The sequence below is a fragment of the Lethenteron reissneri genome, chromosome 19 (genome assembly GCF_015708825.2).
Source record: "Lethenteron reissneri isolate LAM-NWPU_2019-01 chromosome 19, ASM1570882v1, whole genome shotgun sequence".
Taxonomy (NCBI): domain Eukaryota; kingdom Metazoa; phylum Chordata; class Hyperoartia; order Petromyzontiformes; family Petromyzontidae; genus Lethenteron; species Lethenteron reissneri.
The window spans coordinates 10,686,226-10,692,231 of NC_083797.1; the positions used below are offsets into that span (position 1 = coordinate 10,686,226).

General features: G+C 48.4%; 1 protein-coding gene across 4 annotated transcripts in view; it reads right to left on the bottom strand.

Annotated features, from left to right (window-relative positions):
- LOC133344246 (extracellular sulfatase Sulf-1-like) overlaps positions 1 to 6,006 on the bottom strand; it is a 173,126-nt gene that overhangs the window by 102,703 nt on the left and 64,417 nt on the right. The window lies entirely within an intron of this gene.

The following is a 6,006-nucleotide window of genomic DNA, read 5'->3' on the forward strand; positions in this document are numbered from 1 at the left end:
GCGGCACAAAATCCACGGCTAGGTCAGCCTTTGTTCATTTTTCTTTTATATATAAAAAGGTTAGTTGAGCACAGCCACAATTAAATTCACAATGTATGGATTTGGGTAAAAATTCGAGGTTTTAATTACGCTTCCACATATGAACTACAATTATTCGACTGAATCAAGCTATTCAGTTAGGATATGAAGGTTGCACTTATATTTCATAAGCAAGCAGTATACATGAACCTGCTTGAGCATGCGTGATGCACTGTGACAAATCAAACGCGGTGTACGTATGGCAATGATATATACGGCGGGAAAATCTACCACTGAACAATCCCTTCGTTTATTACTTTCAAAACGTTTTCCGTCGCATTCACTCGTTGCTCGTTAACAACAGGCTGCACAGAGCCAGCGTGAGGAGAGCCCTCGTTCACCTCCGACGCCCTCCCCCACCCCTCTGAAACAAAGTTGGCCCAGCGCGGTATTGAAACCGTCGCGGCTGGGCGCTCTTGGTGGCCGCGCAGAATTGCGCCACGAATCAAAGCGGTGCCTCCCCCCCGACACTGGTCCGGTGCTCGCCGAGCTAAGTTTGCCTTCCTGATGCCGAACGAATACATTGCTAAGGTCGCAACTCATCGCACACGAAGCGCTCGCCACAAACAAACCACAAATACCTCGCCGATCCCGTCGAGGAGCATGAACCATCGCACGGGCTCCGGTCACCATTCGTGCGCGAGCGAGTGGGAGCTGCTCGGGCAAGGGGCTGCCCTGGTCCGTGGCCCTCGGTTTGGCATCGCTCGGGGTTTCTTTCAAGCGAGCGTGCCGTCCTACGGGTTTCTGCATTTGCGCGCGCCGGGTGTCGAGAGAAGTGTCTGCCAGCCAAACCCTTATGCTGCTCGCCCCCCCCCTTCCACTTTACTTGGGACTGTACACTGTACCTCTGTACAGGGTGACCTTAAAACGAATGGAGAAACAGATGTAGAGATGCTCTCGTGCTTTGTGGGAAAGGTGGCCAGTCGGCTCAAGCAGGATATTTCCACGGGCTCGGGACCAAGCCAGCACTGCGGAGATCCTGGAGGTTGAAAACCTATTGTCATCTGATACTCCTGATTATCCATGCCCCAGCATTGATCCGTGCAGGCTCCCATTATCCACGTGACAATTCTTGATATTATCTGAGTGCCTTTGTGCAGATTAGTGGAGTCTACCCGGAGGTGGTAGCAAATTCATCCCATTATCAGAGCATTTGCACAGATAAGAGGGTATCACCTGCACGTGGGTGGCACATGCATCCAATTATCCATGCTCATCTCTTCTCCACTGCACAGATACAATGAGAACATTTGCATGGATAAACACGGATTAAAAAAAAAAATCCGTCCCGATGGTCCTCCAACATCAACTCAGTTTAGAGGGGGGTTCCACGGTGTTGTGGTTTTTAGTTTTTCTCAAAAAAAGGGGGGGGGGGGGGGGGGGCAAACATGACTCTGCAGAACGTGCAATAAATTGACGTTTGCATTCGTCACTTCGGGAATCCGTTAGAATTATTTTGTGAAGGTGTAGAGCGGCCGCGTCAGTCAGTAACTACCGTGCGAAGCAAAATTTTTCACTTTAAATTTTTTAATTCTAAATGGGGCCTTTGTTTGTTTTGCTCTTTAGCATTCCCTAAGGGAGAGCGCAGTGAGCGGGGCCCGGCTGTGTGCGTGTCCGCGCGCGTGGAAAACTCCAGCGGTCTCTTACCCATCTTTTCATTTAAGTAATCGGCCATCTGCATCGCGTTACGTTCGACCAAACCTTGCAAAATTAGCGGCGCTTGTGTTATTAAACGTTTCAAGGGCACCTCCTCGGTAATTCGTTTTAACAAAGTTCGTGTTTGGAGGTTGTTGGCAGTATTATTAAACCTTCCACGTGTTTTGCCGATAATCACTCTGGATCTTATTTGCATATTTCTTGGCACACTTTTTCAGAAATTTCGCAACATTGGAGCCCCGTCGATCAACGCGACGTATTCATTACACGCGCCCGCCCCGCCGCGCCAGGAGTGGATTCGCTCGACGGTGTTCAACTTTGTCCGAAAAATAAATACGCAACATCAATTAATAAATGCATTTTCACGCACTTAAATATCAACGATTTCACGTTTTATTTTGGACGCGTTTTTTTTTACTCCGCGCTGACACAAGAACGTGCTGTGTTTTGCAGACGGCGTGATTAGCAAGGGCTGCAGTCGAGCAAGCGACACGGCGGTATTAGAGTTACACGATGTTAAAATAGCAGCGGGAGGACCTATTAAAGTACAGAGACACGCTATATTTTAATGAAAGCCCCTACAGTAACAGCTCGTGTCTGCAGCGACGTGCGCTGGGCATCCAGATGAGTCCCAGCGGCATAGACACTTGTATTAGAGTAGAAGGCGCCCTTTTCACAGTCCAGACACACACACCCTCATACGTACAAAAACCCACACACAAACAACCGCCCTTCCCCTGGATATTTATATCGACCGATTAAATATTTACATCGACAAAAAAACGCTCACCAAGGAGCGATCGGGACAGGCCTTGAAAGAAAGTGTTGTAATCAAGCGAAGCTTTACCGAGAGAATATAAGTACACACAAACGTATTGTTAACATTTTATTGGTGCGCACTTCCAAAAGTCTGGATAGTCAAGCTTGTGAACGAAGGATTCATCATCAACTTTGCCAATCAAGGTGAATGTACTCGTGGTGTATTTGTACAAGTCACATTCAAACAACGGCTCATTACTGAGAACCGTCTTCAGGGATTATTGGGCGTTTCAGTGTTCAAATGATTATAATGGAAGGATAAAATATCCCATGATTCACATCTCCCCCCAAAAAAGCTCCATACGGGAAGTGCTCACCGCCGTGACACTTTGTGGTGAGCACCGCACATAATTGGTGGATTTTAAAGCCGAGCAGAGATGAGACCCACCCGCCCGGCCGGCCTGCACCCCACCGACACCCCACCACGGCCTCACTCTACAAAGCACAGCAGCGGCAGCGGTTAATAAGAAACACAAGGACGACATTACGCTAAGTGCAGGGGCAGCACAGCAAGAGGCGGCTAATGACCTGGACAACTGAACAAACAGGCTGGCTGTTTTTTTGGGCCGACGCTAAGTTAATAGTGGCAGTGTGCTTGATCACTGACACATGCATGGCCCGGCGCATAGGAAGACCCCTGAAAGAGTTAAAGGAGGAGGGCAATTACAGCAGCTCGGAGCGTAAAACAAAAGACAAACGCGGCCACAGCTGCGGCTTCCGAGAAAAGTCTGGGCCCCGAGTGAATGGAGTTTGTTAGAGGTTTACTGGCGCGGATGGGTTAAAGCGGCGGGTTGCTTTCTGCGAGGCTAAGGGTTTGTTGTTTAGCCACGCCAGCTATTGTGCCAATGGGATTACCACAGCGGGGCGAAGCTCCCCCATTCAAGCGAGAGAGCCCAACGCGTATTGTGCACGGCGCACTCCGACGGGCGCTGCGTGTCGCAGTGAAGGGGCGCTGTAACCCGTGGCTGTGATGACCGTTCTAAAACGGCGGCGGCAGCGCCGGGCGGCCGTAAATGCGGAGACAATGGAAGGCATCAGACACGCCATCATTTCACGGCCACATAAATCGGAAACGCGAGCAGAAACCGCAAGACACCGGCAGAAGGGAATCGGTCACAGTAACGGCCAACTGCTGAACTTCCTTTGCACGGTCGTTTTGCATTCGAGCATTAAAATTCGAGTTGCGACGATGCGATGAATCTTCGACGTATAAATTACGAAGGTCGTGATGCGTGTGTGAAAATGTGCGCGCACGTATCGACGTTTTAGATATTTATACATTGTATGTAATGTGGTTGTGTGACGTCTGCAGCCACTAGAGGCTGAGAAATGCACCACAATGTTCAAGAAATAATCGATTTCTGCATACAATGCCAACCCTGAATCAAGTCATTTAATCAAATGTTCAGGGGTGTGAACCATTACAGAATACAGAACACTTACTATATAACAGAGGGCATGACGCACATTTGAGAATGACAATCAATAATATGCATATGTTGTATTGCAAAATAGGCAAACGGCAATCTGCGTAGTGCCTTGTGTGCATGGACAGCCAAATCAATTCAACTCGAGTTCACTTGGGTTTGTCCAACGTTTCCAGAAATTCAAATCAACTGACAACTCGATTTGCAATGGCAATTCCATGAAATTCCCAATTGCTCGCATTAACAAGCGAGCTGGGAAAGTCAATAATCCACGTGTGAAGTTGAACGTTCCCGTCGCCTACAACATCCGTGTTTGGCGACAACGCGTCTGCTTACTCGGATTGTGCCATCGAAATCCGGACCACAGCCAGCAAAAGCAAAATTTGCTCGGGCATAACTCAGACTTCTAGCCAAATCTGGCAGGCGACCCAAGTTGCCTGAAATCATTGCGCACGTGGTGTGGTGTGGTGTGGGGGGGTCAACTCGAGTTCCGTGGTCCATGCAAAGGCGCTATTTGGAATAAATTGTAAAAGATGGCACTTCCGAATAACATTCACGCGCAAGTAATGTTACAGCTCACGAAACGGCACGCAAAAAGAAAGCAACACTCTCGCTACAGTTTGGTCACACATGGGACCGGAGTTTAAGCGACAGCAAAGGAATTACGTTGCGAGACATTGCGGCTGAAAGGAGCCAGAGGAGAGCGCGGGGTTCTTCCGAGTCTAAACAAGCTATTAGCTATTATTTTTTCTAAACGCCGCATCTGGTTTGTGTCTACGTACAGGGAACAAAAGTACTCCCACTTTCATTGTAAACTTCTTTTACTGCCACTGAGTGCGAGGCGCAGCTTGACATGGACGTTTTAAACTCTTCGATTGGCTCCAGAATTGACGTGCGGCGCTTCTGGTCGTCGCAGGGGCATTCGCTCGTTCCATTCTGCGGATCGGGTCCCCTCCGAGATTCGTGTAAAGATGAGTACACGTTTAAACAATGCAGGCATTGTTACACCAGACGACGCCGAGTTTTATTCGCTGCAGCGTTGACGATATGAGCAGCAACCAAAGCCTGACTCAACACATTCCGAGCTGCACTCTTGCTGCTTACTCACATGCTGATATAAGGGAAAGCATGCAGCATGCATAAGGTGGGACGCCACGTGGCGTGCTCCCAGCCAATGAAGATTGCGTGCCGATGCTTTGTGAAAGTTGCCGGTACCAATTTAAAATGTGGGTAACCAGCCACTGCCCATGCAGGCAGTGATTAAGGGTATTTTGAAAAATACACATTTATAAAGATGAATGTATCGAGGGTTGGTATGGTTGCACATTTATTTACTTAATGTGTAAATTGCATTTGCGGCCTATTGGTCTTCCTGCCAGCGAGCGGTGCTGCAGAATGAGTGAGCAGCCTGCTGCTATATATTTGTTATCATCATAAACGATCATATTTTACAGTCACACTGGTCCTCCTGCAAGGGATGCTGCCGTGGTGCGATGGTTAGCACACCGGGCTTCGAAATCCAGAGGTTGTCGATTTTGATTTCCCAGCGTGGAAGTTGTAACAATGGGCAAGTTGCTGAATTCGCCCCACTCATCTGTCCACCCAGCAAAACACGTGGGAACAGCACACTTGGCACATCAGCAGGTCGTGTGTCGTGCAGTAAAGTGTAGATACTCCAACCTTTTCGAAGACGGTGGTTAGATGTTAACTACCTCGCCTTGTATGCAGGAGGACATGGGTTCGATCCGGACCCGATTGTGCCTGTATTTTGAAGTTTGCATATTCTCCCCGTGGTCGCGATAATTTTTTTTCTGCGTCCTCCGGTTTTTCCCTCCACATTTCGAATCAACGCACGCTCAGAGTATTTGGCTGCTATAAATTTCCACGTGATAAGCCACTTCGTTGAGCTATCATTCTGAGCTATCATTCTGAAAAAGAGCTATACAGCTCAGTCGGCCTAACCTGGTAAAACAAATCGTTTTTATAGTTTAGTTTACGTCTGGCCAGTGTGGAAGAGTAGGCCAAC